Source organism: Sus scrofa, chromosome 2 (genome assembly GCF_000003025.6).
Source record: "Sus scrofa isolate TJ Tabasco breed Duroc chromosome 2, Sscrofa11.1, whole genome shotgun sequence".
In the NCBI taxonomy this organism is placed as follows: Eukaryota; Metazoa; Chordata; class Mammalia; order Artiodactyla; family Suidae; genus Sus; species Sus scrofa.
In genome coordinates, this window is record NC_010444.4 from 96,999,975 (window position 1) to 97,019,225 (window position 19,251).

At 34.3% G+C, this 19,251-nt stretch overlaps 1 long non-coding RNA gene across 4 annotated transcripts in view; it reads right to left on the minus strand.

Annotated features, from left to right (window-relative positions):
- The window catches only part of LOC110259422, a 622,305-nt gene that overhangs the window by 198,542 nt on the left and 404,512 nt on the right, over window positions 1-19,251 (minus strand). The window contains exon 6 of one of the 4 annotated variants that reach the window (XR_002341814.1): window positions 9,791-10,091. The exons of the other annotated variants lie outside the window; for them this stretch is intronic. This is a non-coding gene — a long non-coding RNA (uncharacterized LOC110259422). Of the gene's footprint in view, window positions 1-9,790; window positions 10,092-19,251 lie in introns of those variants that run through there. 4 annotated transcript variants of the gene reach the window in all.

Sequence of the window (19,251 nt, forward strand, 5' to 3'; positions counted from 1 at the left end):
TTTAAAAAGGAAGAAAAAAAAACAGAGTCCCAAACTGCTTTTGTATATAAAACAAAACAAAAGGAGGAAATTCCCAGAATATTAAAAGGATAGGACGTGATTAATAATGTTTATTCGAGAGATATAAAAACAAACATACTTACATAAAATTTATCAATGTATATTAAATATTAAAAATAAAATTAATGATATCTTTTAAAGCTCTTTGATAAAAATTAATATCTAATCTTGATTTTTAAAATTCTTCATAAAGTTGTATAAAATATTTTACACAAGTTTATAGTCTGTTTGAGACATATGCCTGAAAGCAAAATCCATGAACATAGGGAAATATTAGAAGCATTCTCATTAAATTTGGTAACAAGAAAACAGGACATTTGTTATTATCAGTATTATTTATATATTTAATATTATCTTAGCCATACCAGATGATGTACTTTAAAATATTTTTTAGAAATTTAAAGTGATTTTAAACAAAAGAGATATAATTACTGGAAAGGATAAAAACATTTTTTTCAGATGATTATACAACTGGAAAACAACTAAAATTAAAAGCAATAGAAATATTTACTGAGGGAGCCGAATACAAATAAATGAATATTTGAAAATTGTTTCTTTTCTGGAAACAAACCTATCCAGCTATAAAATACAGAATAATAAGAATCTCATCTTTAAAATAAGAACAAATACTTAAGTATGAAGTTAATCACAAAATGTGAAAAATCTCTATGAAAAGAAATTTTAATTCTACAAAAGTATATGTATTTCTCAAAGGCTTGAAAAGGAAAAAAGACAAAACTTATTCCTGCAAAGAAGACAGTATTGTAAAAATCTAAGTTCAAACTAAATTAATCTACAGATTTCACACGATCCAAATAAAATCCTAACACCCTTATTTTTGGAAATTGAGCTAGCTGATTTAAAATTTTTTTATGTAAAAATAAATGTGAAAAAATTGGCAGTTTCTGGAAAAATAAAGTAGTAAAGGAGAATACCTTGGTAAGATAGTAAAATACATTTTAATATGACTAAGTGTGTAGTGCCAGTTGCTAAACAGGCAGATTGATCAATTAAATGGAAAAGTCAAGAAAATAAACAGAAATACCTATGAGAATTTCTTGTATGATGAAGTTGGAATTTTAAATGAATGAAAAAAAACAGCTTTCTCAATAAACAATGTTAGAACAACCAGCTAACCACCAAAAAAAAAAAAAAGCTGGACATTTCCCTAAGTGTAGATCCCAATAAATTCCAGATGTATCAAGATTTAAATGTAAAAATAAAACTTTAAAAGCATGAAAGATGACAATAAAAATAGTTTGATATTGAAATACTCTTTCTGCAGCATTAGAAAATATTAATACATTTAAGTACTAAAAATTATGCCCTAAAGCTCACAATACAAAGAATTAAAAACCATTTTATAAATCTTATCATATAAGATAATTTTTACTTATAATAAACACATGTAAATTTATTTTACACATTATAAGTGAACTGGAAAATAGGTACATACAGAAGGAAAATTGAGTCAGACATACCTAATTATAAACTTAACTGAGTCTTTGAGTCACTAATGCCACTTCAAGGCATTTATCCAGCATTTATATATATATCCATAAACAAGAAATAAGAAATAATGATGTTTTTTGCATCATAGAAAAAAAGTCTGAAAAAAATCTCTAAACGTCAAGCAGTCATAGATGGGTTAAATCAAATTCAAGCTACCCATAAATGAAATACTCTGCAGCTGTAAATAGCAAGATAAGCCATGGAACTGATAATGAAAATACCACTAAAATAAAATATTAAAAATAAATATTTTGTGTCTGCATGTATACGTAAATATTTTTTGAAATATCCGCAAAAGACTCTAACTCGAAAACTGGGAGTACAGAGCAAGGATGGGAGGAAGGATCATTTTTCACATTACAAAACCTTCACAGTTTGGAATTTTTTGCACATATACATCACTTTTTAAGTTAAAAAATTAAAAACTATAGGTTAAAATAAGCATTAGTCTCTTTATAAACTTCCTATTTTCATTATTTGGCAGTGACCAATAAATTTGACAGAAGTAGTACAAGTTTGATAAGATTTCATGTCATAATTTCCCACCTTAATATTTGCCGGCTAAAGGCAAAAATAAATCTGGAGGTCAAGGAAAGGCAAAGAGATGTTCAATGATCATGGTAATCTTTCTAAATTCTAATAATGCAACTGCATAAAGATACATATATATAAATGAACTTATAAGAACTTAGTAGCATGTGTGTGATTTAGAGGAAACAGTGTAGGAATTATATTTAGATAATCTTGGTTTGAAGATGTTGTACCACTTATTTGGGCAAGTTATTCAATCTTAACAGCCTCAACTGAGTGACAAAATAGAGATGGGTAACAAGTTTATAACATGGTTGTGAGGATTAAATTATGACACATTAATGTTGAATAGATTCCAGGATTTTAGTGTGACGGAATGACTATATGAGAGAGATTATCTTTGTGGTATTGTCTGCAATAGCATCTTCAGGCCAGAAAATGATTAGAGGTCCCAACAGATCCAAAGTAAATTCTAAAAAGCTATAAAATCAAGAGAATGGAAACCACATGCAACTTAATAGGGTCTCAATTCACTAAGCGACTCCTGACCAATGTGAAAATCTCACAGAGACATGTGGGTTATATTCAGCTGGATGGGTTTTGAATGCTTTTTAAATACTCTTTAATTTGTTGTTGTTTTTAATGAGCTGATTGAGAATGTCTCTGGTCTGCTAAAGGAGCATTTTATTTGTTTCTTCATGCTTTCTCTTTTCTTCTAATTTTCCTCTCTCTGTTTTCTGCCTCTTCTTCCATTACATAAATAGATAGGCCCATGCCATATGTGTAATTTGCTTCAATTTCACTCTTTATCCCCTCATAGAAAGCTGTTTTAAATGGACTATACCAACAAAACTAGAGGTGCTAACTAGATCAAATGGTTAATTCTGAAATTTTCTGAAGCCTTTCTGTAACGTTTATATTGGCTTTTTTATTTAGTTTCTAGGAAAATTTTTATCATTGTAACAGTTAATTCAAATCCCAGCAAGACCTGGTAAGCAAATAATTTGCCAAGTTTTAACTCGAAGTACTCCTTAGCCTTTACCAAAAGAAGGACCAATTTGAGGTGTATTTCTATAATGGGTGAGCCTTCTGTCTGAGTATTCCATTACCTCATTCATTTTAAAGTCAATTTAGAACTCATGGACAGTGCCAAATTTACAGCCCTGAGTCCAGACTCCCTTTTTTAGTCTACAGAGCAGGCACTGCATAAGTTATCTTGCTGCAAGCCTTCTGAGCTAGCCCCACTCCATCATATCCTTATTCCTGAGGGGACACAGGGGTTTCAGATTCTTGGTCTATCCAATAATGTAAGTACCATTAAAGATCAGCAAATCTAGCTTGCAACCTCAACTTCCTATCTGATGGGATATTAGTGTATCACTAACAAAATGGATTGGCAAAGGCAACCAGGCTCTAAAATGCCCAAGATTCAAGCCACTGAATCCTTTTACATCCACTCTATGATTACAAATTAGTAATCAGGAAGTATACAAAATATTTAATTTTTTTAGATGTTCTAAAGAGCTATTCCCTGAGAAACTTGGACCACTAAATGAGCAGAATCTTGGTTCAAGAAATTACAGATTAGACCATCTTCTCGAAGAAGAAATGATGTCAGGGTTGTTTAGGGAGTTAAGACTATTTGTGTGTGCATACTCCATCTATAATTAGCATTTTCTAAGGGATGGGCTAAAGCATTGCTAGTGTAGGATTACCTGTGCTATTTCACAGTATCACTGCTATTGTAGGGTTGGTTACATCATTCTGTCAAATGTCCTGATGCCTGAGGGAACAGAGAGCTTTGGCCCCACCCGAAGGCTTGCTTTTCCTCACACAAGTCCTGACCTTTGTTGTCATGCCTTTTTCCTATAGTTTCTTCTGCCTGAAAATATTCAAGTTCCCTCTAGGTGTCCAATGTGAACTTTGCAGGGATATCAGGTGGGTGATATCTGGAACGCTGTGCTTTTGGAAATAGTTAAAACTATGTCCAAGGGGAAGTTCAAAATTGGGAAAGACATCTATTTTTCAAGTGTAGGAACAAGCAACTGAAAACTAGGTCAAGGGATCTGAGATTTAAGAAGGGAGTAAACTCGAAGAGTCTAAGTAAGAACAAAGTTTTTTAAAAGGTGAAGTGTGTCCAGGGCTCATTTTTAACAGGATAGGACAGTGTAGTTCAAGGACGTATCAGTCTGCTTGGAAGTATAGAGTTAGAATAGACAAGTGTGCCTTCAATGTCTTTTCCACCTCCCGATGCTGTTTTCATTCCTTACAGCCCAATTCGAATATCATCTATCTGAAGCCTTCTGAAAGTCTCTTTCCTGACTCTCAAGAGAATGAATCATTCCCTCTTCTGAGCTCTCTCAAAACATACTCAAATTGCCTAGTTTGGAACCTATCATTTCAATATAGTTAGTTATAGATTTATCTTCCAAGTGGAGACTAGGCATGGTATTTCATTCCTCTTAATATTCCTAAAACCTAATGATTTCATAAGATGGATGCATAATTCAGATTAGATGAATTGAATTCAAATGTTACTTGCATCCTACATGAGATCAGGTTATGCATATAACAGGTCACAGAAGCTTTAATGAACCGGAATTTATTTCCTACTTGATTAATTCCACAAGCACCATAAAAGATGTTTTAGCATTCCCGTGGATTAGATGAGAAATTTGTGAACAAACTGGATACAAAAGAAAAAAAAATAGATAAAGCTAAACAAAAATGTTACTGGAATTATCCTGTGTATATGGATCAAATGAGGCAAGTTTCGAATAGAAGATAAATTTACTTTCTGCAGCTGACTCAAGGAAAAGCTGGTAGGATGATGGAGGAAGAAATAATTCCATTGAGCCACCTACTGTGGAAGAATATTAAATATCTATGATAATTGTGATACCAATAACTTTTTCAAATGCAAAGAATGGTATTTATATTACTGCAGTGGCATGCGTGAAACATTTGGATAATTTTAGTTCAAGGTTTTAATCTCTCTGATTTTCAGAGCTTTCACAATTGCAGTGCCCTGTCATGTTCGGGAAGGAGCGCTTATTCATAAGAAGCTGTATCTTCATTCTTTAGTCATTCGGAAAAATGGGTCATAGATCATGTCATGTTGTCTGTAACCTAGTTAGAATTCTAGCAGGAGGGAAATTTCAAAACCATGATTTCATGTAGGAGCCTTTAAAAACTCATTAGCTGCTAATAATTATACTAATATCTAAAACACTTAAAATCATGGAGCTAATTTCTACAAAAGATAGGCAGTAAACGTGTTCTAGGGAAGTTTTCTCTTTCAACTCTCTGGGAACAAAAGAGAAGGCAGTTCAGGCCTCTAACGTGACACCCTATTTCAGATGCAGAAGAGAGAGTTTCACAGAAGCCTCGCATCGTGAGTTAGCGGATTCTAAAATGAAAAGCAAGAATATTAGAGCAACATCTCAAAATGTGACTCTGGGCACTGGAGAAGCCTCTCCACTTGTGATTGATTTGCATTTCTGCCTATGTCTGAATTCGTATTCCATAAGCACAGATGGAGGTGTGATATATTTTTTTTGAGCACATCTATTTATTCAGATACCGGATTCAGTCTCTGAGTAGAGAGATGGTAAAGGCTGCTGTGAGCAGATGGCACATAGGCACTATGACTTCAGAAACAACATTCTTTCAAGATAAGTGGCACAGTAATAATAATAATACTTAGCACATATATTGCACTTTTGGTCTGCCAACATTAACTAATTAATCTTCAGTAGACCCTTGTGAGATAAGTAAGTGCTTATAATTATCTCTATTATGCAGTCAAGTCAACTAAGAATGTGTCTGCACATACTGTGGGAGAATTGGCCCAAGTTAAGGACCGGGTGGATCCAATTTGCATGGCTCTTTAAGATTTCTGCTCTCATAGCAGAGACTAGTATTTCTAGACACCCTGCTGTTTGAGGCACCAAGTAGATTTGAAGCAGGATATCAACTGCAAGACATTTATTTCATTCAGAAGGTTTCTGCAGCAGGGATCCAAAATAGGTCTGAGAAAAGTTGAGTCATTTTTTTAAAGCCCGAGAGGCCATGGCTGGCCAGAAGCAGGTGTGGAATTACAGAGTCTCTGCGTACTTCTCTTATTTAAACTAGGCAATTTGACTCCCTGTATCTTTCAAGGATATTCTTTAAATTTTTTAACAAAATAGAGAGTTCAGAGAACTCTGAAGTTTCCTGTTAATATCTGCTGTATGTGAAGTTTTTCCACCACAAATGGGTTCAATGTGCCCTATGGCTTGGACTAGATATTAATAATCCACATCAAAATGAAGGTCTAGTGAGCTTCTTGGGACCTTGAATTTCTTAGATTTGAGGTTTTGATGTTACTAACATGCAGGAGCAAAATTATCTGTCCTCAGGGTCTGAAATTTGGGATTATTGGAATATACCATGATATCAAGAGGCCCCAGCCTCAATTTGAGACATGTATTAGAAAAAAAACCTTCGCAGGAGTTCCTGCCGTGGCTCAGTGGTTAACGAATCTGACTAGTATCCATGAAGACGCAGGTTCGATCCTGGCCTTGTTCAGTGAGTTAAGGATCCAGCATTGCCATGAGCTATGGTGTAGGTCACAGATGCCGCTCAGATCCCACTGTGGTGTAGGCCAACAGCTACAGCTGTCATCTGATCCCTAGCCTGGGAACCTCCATATGCTGTGCGTGCAGCCCTAAACTAAGAAGACAAAAAACCCAACCAACCAACCAAACAAAAAAAAAACCTTCACAAAGTGGGAGTATTAATACAACACACTCAAATTTTTATGAGGATTTAAGGAGAAAATACCTGAGACCTGATAGATACACAAGTAATATTTTAATCCTTATTATCAGCATGCCTCTGGGCAAGTTTCAACCTTCTTGACTCCATTTCCTCATCTACTAAATGGGGCTAATTTTACCAATCACAAATAACTTAAAGATCCTAAACCTATTTCGAGTTCTCTCAAAAGGGTCAAAGAGTCTTCATGAACTCATGATTTCACATTTTAAAATATTTTTATTTTCTATTATAATATATATTACATCACTCATTGTATCTGAAGCCACACCTCTTCACTTATAAACCTTGAGAGGTGATCACATTTGATCTTCTACTTTCAAACTGCCCATTTTAAAATTCCTCATTTTACACAAGAGGCTTCAAATTCTAATGTTTTGAAAGACAAGGGAGAGCATTAACATGTGGGGTTGCTAAACATAGAACAATACTCAGTGATGCAGCCTAGAAGCAAACTAGCAACTGCATGCCCTGATTGTATACACAGAAATTGAAAATTTTTAACAAACATCACATCCCGGGCACAAGCATATTTCTCGGGTCATAAAAGGTATTTCATTTGCTGCCATGCTCTTCTATTCCTTTGGATCAGAGATAAGAATACTCTATTTCTTCTTCTCAATTACCAATGTCCTTCCTATATTTACAAATTCAGATTATAGCTAAGTCCTCCAGTGAAGTCACCTTTGACCTTCACAGTTCATAGTGATCTTTTACTCAGAATTCACAAGTTTCATTTTCTGAATTCTGAGTTTGGCATTCAGAATTTGGTATTAATGAATGACAATTCAATTTGACATTAAGAATGGCATATGGTACCTATTTTTTATCCTACTATACAGCTTTGCATTATTATCTTTTTTAGGTCATGTCTACCTACCAGTTAAGGGTGTTATATAAATAAGCAAAAAACCACATTGAACTGAGAATTGTTTGGCCACATATACATACAGAAGGAAAAAATCCGCAATAAATTATCAGTCAGTACAATTATTTAATCATTATGATATTTAGATCCTCAGCTAAATTTTTTTGCCTGACACAGGCAAAATGATCGTAAAGATATCTTACATGTTTATGACAGTTTCCAGTTTACTAAGCACTCAGTCAACCACTTAGTCCTTAGAAAATAATTAGAGGTAAGTGGTATTAGCCATCTCTCATGGAGGAGGGAATTAAGGTTCTCAAAAAAGGGTTAGCAAATTAAACAAGGAAACCCAGCTAGAATGTGAATAAACAGTAAATTCAGGCCTCCTGATTCCAAGACCAGTCCAGGGAAAGATGTCATCAGTGATGGCAAATATGCTGATACAGCAGCCCTCTTTAATGTTAATCCCTAAACTGGCCTTTATTACCTTCCTGAGTTACGTGAGCTTTATGATACCTGAACTGGTCTGTAAATCATTTACAGGTTAAATATATTCTATTTAGATTATAATTTTCATGAGGGATGGTGGCACACCAGGAATTTTCAACTTACACCTAACCATTTGTTATAACTCTTAGCACCCTGTGAATCTTCAATAAATATTTTTAAAACTTAGCACTCTGCTCTTAATTTGACTACAATTTGTCATGTGACCACTAAGATAATCAGGAAATATTTACTGCAAACACATTATCTGGATACATTAAAAAAAAGTAATTGCCACAGTCCCTTGGAATTTCACTTAATCTATTCCATTTAATCAGGCTATTTTCCTTAGGTTGAAAAATTATTAAAAATATAAGTAAAGCATATTGGATGGTAGTTCTCAGACTTCCTTTGACAACACAATCCTTAAAAATTATGGGGCAACTTTGTGAAAACGTACAAACTACTAATCAATTCCATCTCATCAGAATAATTCAGCATAAATGTTGGTGTGCAGCACTAGGGATTTTATTTTTTATTAATGTTAAGGTTAAATTAAATGCATAGAATGCAAAGTAAGAAACAAGAAGATTGGGGTCCATTCACCAAAAGCTGGTTTTTATGCAGGCATTGGTGTGTTTGTACTTTAATATCCCTCCCTTACTCATTCATTCATTTTGCTCTCTGTAATGTAAGTTATGCTAGATATTAAGCACTGGAAACTAATCATGAAATTAATGCTGAAAATAGGAGAAATACTAAATAACAGTTGGATTTTTTTCCCCAGAAATTGAGAGAAAACAACTACCGCTTCAGTTTGTAATGAAGTGCCATACGCAATTCTGATGCCCAAAGTTTAAAGACTCCTCCAATAGAAATTAAGGTAAACCTGAATTGGCACTCTGGTTTTTCCTGTATTTAAAAAAAAAAAATCAATATACCAACTTGTTTATTTTTTCATTTACCTGCCACATTTTTCTGCTTGAGGGAAAACCATGCACATTTCATAGAAATATAATTCTTTAAGAATATCTCCTTTCCTAACAAGGGGGATTTAGGTCTGAGAGTTTCAAGAAAACCAGAGCTCATGACAATTATATGAAGGCCATGGTCAATCTAATTCACTATCACTCACACTAGCTACCTTTGTGTATATAATATCCATGTTTGCTGGACGTTAAAAATGTAAATCACTGCAAACCCATAGATTGTGTCCAATAAGATAATAATTGTGAAGTTAAATGCTCAGATATATGTGTGTGTGTATATACATGTTTATATATAATATGCATATATATAGAGAGAGAGGGAGAAAGGGAGAGAGAGAGAGAAAGGGAGAGAAAGCACGCACATGCTAGAGAAGGGTGGTGGAAGACAAGTTAAAATAATATTTTTATTCCTTTTTTTCTGGCTGTACCCATGGCACAGAGAAGCTCCAGGGCCAGGGATTGAACAGTGCTACAACAGCAACCCAAGCCATAGCAGTGACAATGCCAAATTCCAACCCATCGAGCAACCAGGGAACTCCAACAAGAATATTTTACTTATCAGCCATAAAATATATGTATAAACATTCAGTTGCTATTCTGACAGTGATAAAAGGAAGACTGGAGAACTAAAAATGATGATGCAACTAAAGGAGCAGATTTGGTTTTTCCTCCTTTTAGTAAATATCCCTCATTCATTTTACCCATCAGTTCTAGGAAAACTTTCTTCTCAGAGCATTTGTTCTCGGCTTGGCGAAGCTATACAGGTGGTGCTGCCTCAGCAGGAAACTGTCTTCTTGCTGAGGGACCGCCAATTATTTGTAGTGAAACTAAAACAGAAGAATAAATATTACATGTTGATGGATACTTGTCAGGAAAGGGAATGAGGTGCTTTCAGTGGGGCTTGTCAGACACAAAAACCTTCAGCAAATCTGCATTTTCAATGGCAAGGTGGCTAGAATTCTCCAGCTGCTCCAACTGGTGAACCTCAAGATTTATCTCATAAATTTAAATTATAGATGACATAGCACTGGAATGGAAATAGATGACACCTTTAAAAATAAATCTAGTGCAACATTTGGGAAAAGGAATCACACATTTCAAAGGGGAAAAAAGAAAGTTCCAATGTGCCAAAACAGAGCTTTTATTTATTGTCCTATTTACTATTCTCTGTCTAAAATTAGCATCTCTCTTACTTTTCCTTTTAGTCTTCTTTATAAGACATGCTGTAGAGGAGCTCTGAAAGTTTTGTACAACTCAAGGAGTAAGCCGGTTGCAACTATAACAAAAAGCTTGCCAAGGTTGAGAGCCAAACTGGCAAGGGTTTCTGTTGTGTCAGCGTTTAAGTATTATTGCAATGTTATCGTATCACTGAAAAAAGGGGAGCATGGGAACAGCAGAGCCAAATGTTAAGGAACATTAGAAGGAAAGTGTGTACCTAGACTTCAATAGAGAGTTTGGCAGTAGTGGACAGGGTTTAACTTTAATAGGAACTGGTCAATTCAATTTTAATTCGGTCATATGAAATTACCCTTTTAAAATTTATTTTAGGAGATCTTGATTCCAGCAGTCTTTCTGAATCAGATAGTGGTAAAGAATAATAAAGAATATAAGTCAGATGAAGACTTCCTTGTGTTAAAAGGAAATTTCCCCTGGTCAGAGCAGGAAGAATACATTTCTCTTGAAGGGAAATTTCAGAGAAACACATTTGAGATTTTTTTCCCTGCTTTGAGGTATTTTTTCACAAGTAAAAGTCAGTGAAAATTTAGACTTTTGTCCTGAGAAACTACAACAGAGTTCATAATTTGAGCACAGATTTTACCAATATTAGAAGAATCAATTGAGAAAAACACAAAGATAAAAGCCTAGAAGCAAAAAAAAAAAAAAAAAATTAACCTATCATTGACATGAATATTTTTATGGGGAGGGGTACCTTTAGAAACATTTTGATCATTTCATGCAAAACATTATGAAAGAGGGGCTGCACTAAATTGGAAACTTTTTTTTTTTAAACTACATGTAAACCAGAGGGGGCTAAGCACAGAAACAGGAGCTGCCAGAAAAGAACTTTTCCCTCCAGTACTGATGGTTTCTGTTCTTCTCGGGTCAGCCATAGAAATATATGTAAACAATGCAGGGGATTTAAAAATCGAAGCGGTGAGTTTAATAGCTCTACTCACATTCACTAGTTGCCTCACTTGCTTTCCAATTCCCTGTAGTTGGAGTCAAATATATTCTCACCCAGTGATCAGTGTTGGTTTTCAAGTGACACTCTGCATGTGGAGCTCAGGAAAACCAAACACCTACAGGAACGTGTTGAAGAAATGGGATAGCAAGGCCGCCAAGTGACTCAGTCTCCGCTTCCATCCCCTGGGGTTTATCAACTTTGTTAATGGGGCATATGTGCTGAGAATTATGTAACATTAAACATGGGGAACATTTCCTGGAGACATTTTTTCATTCTTCCTCAAAGCCAATGCATTGATAAGTCTAGTGTCCAGGTAAAACACCACCCTCTAGTGTACATCTCTAAATAATGCTGCTGGGACTCCTCGGATGATAATGATTGTGATAGTCAAAAACATTAAAGCAAGGACTACGATGAAGATCATTTTAATATCCGTGGGTAATACATGCAAGGATGAACTGCACAGTTGGCGAGAAATAACTCATCGATGTGGTCACAGTAACTGCTGAAGCGCTGTCCAAATGAAGCAAAACCACTTGGCTAGATGAAAAGAATCCAACAAATCTCATCAATTTTACTTGTTTTTAGTAAGAATTTGGTAGGGGACAGTTGTTTTTCTATGACACAACAAGGATGATAGCCACTTAAATTATGAAATGGAAGAAAATATACCAAGAGGTGAATATCCTGTGAGAAATACCCATGATGAAAATAACACAACTTGCTAGATCAGGGTGTCATTCTATTACCTAAAAAGCAAACAAAACAAACAAACAAAAGCCCACTAAAATGTACTAACAGAAACATAAAAATGTGCCTCATAAGTCCTCAAAATAATTGATTAATGAAATGTAAATTGTCCTATTAATCAGAAGCAAATTAATTTATAAAAGTCTAGATTAGAAGCTTTTTTTGATGTTGTAGCCTGATTCCATGAGGAAAAAAAAAAAGGAGTAGATGGAGCAAATGACAGTAGTCTATAATTCTCTGGCAGAGAAGATTGTTGGAAAATCCTCTAAAGATATTTGACATTACTCTTTTCTCTTATATAGAACTCAAAGAAATTGAACTCTTTTGTTGAAAACATCCATAGCTCCTTTCTACACTCATGAATATCTCAGAAAACTTTTTTCTTAATTATATCAGGCCTAAACTGTTGAAAGTAGATCTTACCTGGTACATAAAGATGTTGAGTATTTCAGAGTGTTAAAAATTCTGCCCAAAGGACAGGGACTATACCAAATTCATATGCATTTTCTCAGATAGAATCTTTAAAAAGCCTTATTAAAATTCTCTCATTGGTACTTTGCAATGGGATTAGGGAATGTCTAGTATCTCCATCTAACAAAAACATCACTAACCATCAATACCGTCTTTCAGCTATCAACAAGTTAGACTCTTTGCTACCCAGAAATCTTCTCTCACATAACCACAACTGTTATTAAGCTGCCTTGAAACATTTTGGAAAGCAGTTGGAATGTAAAGACCTCTATGTGTGGGCAAGTACACATTTTGACCCAGTTTTCATGTGGAAACATAGTGAACACCAATGGAATACAATGTTCTGAGATGGAAAATATCCCCCCTCCAAGGAAAAAGATAGTGACTTTCTCCTAGAGATTGTCTTTTTTTTTAATAATTAAGAAGGAAACACAATTAATCAGCACAGGGAAGCCAGGAGACCCTAGTTCTCATCCTGGCTCTTATTCTAACCAGCTCTGTGAGTTGAGAAAAGTACCTTTACTTCAGAGACTTCAGATCCTCTGTTCACACAATGTGTGGATAGGACTGAAATATCCCAAAGGCCCTTCAAGCCATAACAATCTATGACTTATAAGTAGTTTAAAAGTTTACGACTTGGAAGCACTCAAAGTTTGGCTCTTTAAATAAATAGTTCCACCTAATGTCTGTGTCTTCTTCTGTTGGTCTAAGGCTGTGTAGCATTGCAGTTAGCAGGACAAGATTCAGAACAAGGATGCCCAGATTGAAATCCCAGCTCTTGCATCACTGACAACATGACCTGAGTTATCTAATTTCTTTGTGCTGTATCATATATCTCTTATTGGTAATGTGGGTATAGCATAGCACCTCCTCTACTCTTTAGGGTTGTTTTGATGATCAAAAGAAATTAAATATATAAAGCTGTTATCACACAGCCTACACTGAGATGACAACACTTTTTTTTAATTGAAGTATAGGTGATTTACAATGTTGCATTAATTTCTGCTACATACCAAAGTTACACATAAATTCAGTTATACATAAATCAACAATTTTAAAATTATTTCTACTACTCTAATAAAGGATAGAGGAAACAATTATAAATGAAAATATAATTCAATTATTATTTTCAATTGAATCTTTGTAGGGAAAGTGATTTTTTAACATCAAATGGTTAATAATTTTAAATCATATCTCTACCATATATCACCAGCAATTAGAAAAACAGGTAGCAGCTGGCCAACAGTCTTGTTTGCACTATGGAAGAGAGCATGTTTGAACTCATGGGGAAGTTTCATTAGGACATAGTTAAGCTGTCAAGAATGGATAATGGCAAACAAATTAGGTATGAGGGCATTTGTAATAAAGGCATCCCTTCTCACTATATCCTCAACAGCATACTGCTAAGAGTAATTTTGAAAAAAAAAATAGCAGCCACACAAATATCTGCTACCACAAATACCAAATGAAAGTGGGAAAAAGGAACATTATAACTGTGGTGAACATAGCAATCTACCCCAGGAAAACTATATTATTTAGTTAATCCAACAATATTGTTTGACAGATTCTTTAAAAATAAACAAAATAGTACATTCTGAAATTTATCAAGTGATTTTTTTCGAATAAATACCCATGCTGTGTTTCAATATTCTATAAACCTTGACATTTATGTGGAGTTATAAACTTGCTATGAAAATGGGAACTTGGATTTCTCAAATGAAAGCCTTTTGGAATTGATAAATAATTCTCAGTCCAGCCTCGTAGGTTCTCTCCAAACTTCAAGTCCAAATGTCAGAGCTAGAGACTGATAAAAGTAGAGGTTTTGTTGATGTTTTCTATCCTCTTACTGTTCTTATAAAGTTTTTTGTTCCAACTCAATACAGCACATCATATGGTCTCTAGTTAGCACTGGCAGAGAAAAAAATGAATTTGCAGAGTTCAGACAGACTAAATAGAGATGCTCTGGTGTGAGGATATCAGCTTCTGTACCTCTCTTTCTTATATTAAATGGTGTGCATAAAACTAAGTGAGGGCTCGAGTAGAGAGCATTTTCTTAAAAGGGTACAAAAACACCCTGAAGCTAAATTGATATTTTGAGAACTCTGACAAAAATGAGGAACTGAGGCCAAACTGACATTACTTAGTAATCAACAAGAGTTGTTCGTGTATTCATCAGTTCTACTGGGTCCATTTAGCGCAACTGATCAGGCTAACTTTGAGAAGGATCATAGCATATAAAGACTCCTTCAAAGCAGTAGGAAAATGAATAGCTGAATGGAAAAAATTGTGCCACACATCTTGTCCTATTACTGTTAACGCCAGCAGTCACAATCAGTAGTTTATTGTATAGGGCAATCTTGTTGATTAGAAACTGGATTCAAGTTCATCAAAATGGAATGGCATGTAACTCAACCCTTCTATTCCTACAAAAATAACTTATGCATCTTTATAGACACTTTTATTTGTAGCACTATATTATGTCATAAATATTGGCTTTGAAAATGTACACAGTGCCTTGTCAATCACTTTTGTCATTAGTTTCCTGAAGGAGCTAGAAAACAAATCAAAAAAAGAAGGCAAAGGAGACATGTCTATGCTTTGGAAAAGAAGATATTCCTATGCTATTTTTACTTAAAAGGTTTGAAATATTTGTCTTGAGGTCCAATTGCTTTGTCACATAATTTGGACTGCCTTCGTATCAGAAAAAAGTAGGCACTTTGCTAAAGACCCCTGCATATAATTCTTTTTAAATACTTTAGGTTATTTTTCAATCATAGTTGATTTATAATGTTCTGTCTGTTTCTTCTATACAGCAAAGTGACTCAGTTATACATATATATACATTCTTTTTCTCATAATATCTTCCATCATGTCCAATCCAAGTGATTGGATATATTTCCCTGTGCTATACAGCAGGAACTCACTGCTTACTGATTCCAAATGCAATAATTTGCATCTACTAACCCCAACTCTCAATCCATCCTAATCCTTCCCCCTCCCTCTTGGCAACCACAAGTCTATTCTCTACAGTTTGTTTCTGTTCTGTAGATAGGTTCATTTGTGCCATATTTTAGATTTCACAAATAAGTGATATCATATGGCATTTGTCTTTCTCTTTCTGACTTATTTAACTTAGTATGAGAATCTCTAGTTTCATCTATGTTGCTCCACTGGCATTATTTCCTTCTTTTTATGGCTGAGTAGTATTCTATTTTGTATATGTACCACATATTCTTAATCCATTCATCTGTCAATGGACTTTTAGGTTGTTTCCATTTTGCCTATTGTGAATAGTGCTGTGACGAACATACAGGTACATACATATGCTTTTGAATGAAAGTTTTGTCTGGATATATGCCCAGGAATGGGATTGCTGGATCATATGGCATTTCTATATTTAGTTTTCTGACATACCTCCATTACTATTTTCCATAGTAGTTGTACCAATTTATATTCCCACCAACAGTGTAGGAGGGTTCCCTTTTCTCTACACCCTCTCCAGCATTTGTTATTTGTTGACTTAATGATAGCCATTCTGACCAGTGTAAGGTGGTACCTCATTGTAGTTTTGATTTGCATTTCTCTAATAATTAGTGATGCTGAGAATTTTTTCATGTGTCTCTTGGCCATCCATATGTCTTCTTTGGAGAAATGTCTATTTAGGTATTCTGCCCATTTTTCAATTGGATTTTTTTTTCTTTTTCTTTTTCTTTTTTTTTTTTTTTTTTTTTTTTGCTTTTGAGTTGTATGAGTGGTTTGGGTTTGTATGTTTTGGAGATTAAGCCCTTGTTATTTGCATCATTTGCAAGTATTTTCTCCCATTCTGTGGATTGTCTTTTTTTATGGTTTCCTTCACTGTGCAAAACCTTGTAAGTTTGATTGGGATCCCACTGTATATAATTCTCAATTTAATGATCTAGAAGAAACATTCCTAAAGAAGTAGAATTATGTGCTTAAGTTACCCAGGAGGTCACTAAGTGTGAAAACAATGCAAAACTAGGAAGTTTAAAGTTCATGGTCAGCTGCTAAACTTCTTTCTCTGACATGCAGTATCAGCTCATTACCTCTAGTCCTGACCCAAAGAGCAGAGGATAAACAAACTCTGTTGCTTAGCAACAGGACTGCAGGGCAAAATTGCTTTAATGTTGCTTCTTGAGCCGATCATTTCAAGGTCCTTGCAGATCATGCAACCTCTAAAACCAGCAACTTTCCATAAACTAACTTAGATCAAGAATAATGTTGATACTCAACTACTAAATAAAAAGCCATTTAAATAGCAACATTAGAATAATGATAGTAATTATTATTAAATATTTATTGACTGTTGACTATGTTAGATTTATTTTAAATACTGTATATATCTTAGCTTATAATGCAGAAAATGGAGTAGAGATGAAAATTACATATTGTAAATATATTGAAAATTCAAGAAGAAATGCACTATATAAGTGAAGAAATATATTAAAAACAAAAATGATTAGGTTAATTCAGAAGGCAAAGAATAAGAAATCAATAAATGTACATAACTTTGTTTAAAAATACATATATGAACACTTCATTTATATAAGCTTTACTTTCAAAGATCTTAATACATTTAATTTTACTTTCTCTTCCAAATTTTTTGAAGGTGGAATATATTCAAGTACATTTTCCCTTACTAAAAAAAGTAACAGCATCCAATCTTGATTAAAACCCTCCAAAAACTGGTCAATATAATAAACGCCTTATATGACAATCCTACTACTAATGGTAAAAATCTGAAATCATGAAAGCATGCCCTCAAGATCAGGTACAAGACAAGGCCACCAACTTTAACAACTTTTTTTTTTTTTTTTTTGTCTTTTTAGGGCTGCACCCATGGCACATGGAGGTTCCCAGGCTCAGGGTCGAAATGGAGCTGTAGCTGCCAGCCTATGCCACAGCCACAGCAACACAGGATCCCAGCCGCATCTGCTACCTATACCACAGCTTATGGCAATGCCAGATCCTTAATCCACCAAGCAAGGCCAGGGATCTAACCCACCTCCTCATGGATACTAGTTAGGTTCATTAACCACTGAGCCACAATGGTAACTCCCAACAACTTTTGTGCAACAAAGTTTTTGAAGTCCTATCCAGAACAACCAGAGAAGATAACTAAATAAAAGGAATCCAAATAGTAAAGGAAGAGGTAAAACTGTCACTGTTTGCAGATGACATGACACTATACATAGAAAATCCCACAGCCTTCACCAGAAAACTATTAGAACACATTGATGAATTTGGTAAAATAGAAAGTTACAAAATAATATATAGAACTCTGTTACTTTTCTATACACTAACAATAAATTATCAGAAATAGAAATTAAGGAAACAAACCCATTTACCATTGCATCAAAAAAATAAAATACCTAGGAATAAACCTACCTATAAAAGGCTGATGAGAAAAACTGAAGACAACCCAAACACAGGAAAAGATATACTATGTTCTTGAATTGGAAGAATCAATGCTGTTAAAGTGACCATACCCAAGGCAATGTAGAGAATCAATGCAATACCTATCAAATTATCAATGGCATTTTTCATAGAAGAAAAACAATTTTTAAAAAATTTTATATGTAAACACAAAAGACCCTGAATAGTCAAAACATCTTGAGAAAGAAACAGAGCTGGAGGAATCATGCTTCCTGACTTCAGGCTATACTACAAAGCTACAGCAATAAAAATAGTATCATAATGGCACAAAAACAGACACATAGATCAATATAACAGTAATGGAAAGCCCAGAAATTAAGCCTTGCACTTACGGCAATTAATCTACAACAAAGGAGGCAAGAATATACAATGGAAAAAAGACAGTCTCTTCAAAAAGTTGTTCTGGAAAACTGGACAGCTACTTGTAAAAGAATGAAATTGGAACATTTTCTAACCCCATATATAAAAATAAATTTAAAATGGATTAAAGACCTAAATGTAAGACTAGATGCTATAAAACTCCTAAAGAAAAACATAGGTAGAACACTCTTTGATATAAATCACAACAATGTTTTTTGGGATTTTTCTCCTAGAGTAATGGAAACAAAAGCAAAAATGAACAAATGGGACCTAATTAAACTTAAAAGTTTTTGCATAGCAAAAGGAAATCATCAACAAAATTAAAAGAAAACCTACAGAGTGGGAAAAAATATTTGTAAACAATGCAACCAACAGTGGATTAATTTCCAAAATATACAAACAACTCATACAGCCCAATATCGGAAAAGCTAACAATTCAATCAAAAAATGGGCGGAAGACCTAAATAAACATTTATTCAAATAAGACATACAGATGGCCAAGAGGCACATGAAAAGAATCTCAATATCGCTAAGTATTAGAGAAGTGCAAATAAAACCTACAAAGCAGTATCACCTCACACCAGTCAGACTGGCCCTCAACAAAAAGTCTACAAATACTAGAGAAGGTGTGGTGGGAATGTAAATTGGCACAGCCACTATAGACTAATATGGAGGTTCCTTAAGAAACTAAGAATAGAGTCACCAAATGACCCTGAAACCCTACTCCTGGGTATATATCCCGAGAAAACTGTAATTTGAAAGATATA